At 50.6% G+C, this 1300-nt stretch overlaps 1 non-coding gene across 1 annotated transcript; it reads right to left on the bottom strand.

The window, feature by feature from the left end:
• Positions 1 to 375: 375 nt before the first annotated feature.
• Positions 376 to 459, bottom strand: Trnal-uaa (transfer RNA leucine (anticodon UAA)). The gene has a single exon. It is a non-coding gene; the product is annotated as a tRNA-Leu (tRNA).
• Between the last annotated feature and the right edge of the window lie 841 nt (positions 460 to 1300).

Genomic DNA, 1300 nt, shown 5'->3' with positions numbered 1-1300 from the left:
TGCAACGCTTGCAGCAAACAAACTTTTAAGCTTGAGTTCTGGCTCTGGGAAGCGCACCGGTAACCTGGTTCTTGTGGCCGCTGCTCTCCAGTAAGCATAGCTTCGAAGACATATACGGAAGAAGCGGCACTCTTCAGAATTAATCGGCATACCCACCCATTTTACTTCCCGCCCTCCCTGTCACACGTGTCCTCTTGGGAGTCGCGCCATGCTCGCCGGCCTGGCATGGACCTTCCGGCAAAGGAGGAGGTGCTCTGCCGATCTCACCAGGATGACTGTCCCAAAATTATCAGGTTACCTCAGGCTTTCTTTCCTGCTCGACCCAGACAAGGCTGCAAAAGATTCAGAAGAAAGACCGAAAAAAAGAAAAACGTTTGCCAGAAGTGGGGTTCGAACCCACGCCCTCTTTCGAGGACCAGAGCTTAAATCTGGCGCCTTAGACCACTCGGCCATCCTGGCACACGCGCCGGTGGACTCCCATTGCACAGACCTGACTGTGCTCCTGCGGATTAGCAAAAATTGACCGAAAAGCCTAACGTTAGTCCAAGTATTGCTGCTAATATTTTCCCGTAACGTTACGAAAATCACGGGAAAGCGTTGCACAATGCACATTTGCAAGTGTACGCAACGCGTCGCAGCCGATGGCATTTTTATGAGCTGTCTTTTTTTTTTTTTTTTTGCTGCAGACGCCGACGCCGGAAGCCGGTCGTGGGCTTTTTCGCTCAAGGCACCACTCAGGGCTTTCGCATAAACAACAAGGACCTGTGCCCTAGGCACTGTTGGCAAAATTCAAACTGACGAAAAGAGTGCTACTGAGGTACACAATGACTGCCACGTTTCTAGATGTAACATGCTTCCACTAACTCACGTGCGTTTTCATCATGGTTTGTAATTAAAGACCCACTGTCACTCAGCCGCGCATCTCAATTACATGCCCCGCAGGCAAATACGCAGTTCCTCCATTGCTGAATGGCTTAATTAATGACAATTGGTGCTCTCTTGCTCGACCATTTGTTCAGCGCTCTGTCTGAATGTTGTAGAACCTCCCGCAAGACAGCGGGATCTCGTACGCCACTCTGGTGTCGCCTTTCACAAAGGGCCTGGAATGTTTCTTTCTTCACGCAAGCTGCTCCGCAGTGGAAATGAGAGGGTAAAGGACAGCGAGCTTTCTTGGCTCTGAAAAGACGGAGACGCCGTCCATTTTGACTACGTTTTTGATGTGGTGCGAACCTTGACGCCCTAGTAGTGCCCCACTGCGAGCTTAGTTGCCGTTGGCCACGAATTCCTTGGTGCATTTTGT

The sequence above is a fragment of the Haemaphysalis longicornis genome, unplaced genomic scaffold, assembly GCF_048455015.1.
Source record: "Haemaphysalis longicornis isolate Haplotype H1 unplaced genomic scaffold, Haemaphysalis longicornis Haplotype H1 scaffold_1, whole genome shotgun sequence".
In the NCBI taxonomy this organism is placed as follows: domain Eukaryota; kingdom Metazoa; phylum Arthropoda; class Arachnida; order Ixodida; family Ixodidae; genus Haemaphysalis; species Haemaphysalis longicornis.
The sequence above is the reverse complement of the archived record's forward strand: the minus strand, read 5'-3'. Positions and strand labels throughout refer to the sequence as shown.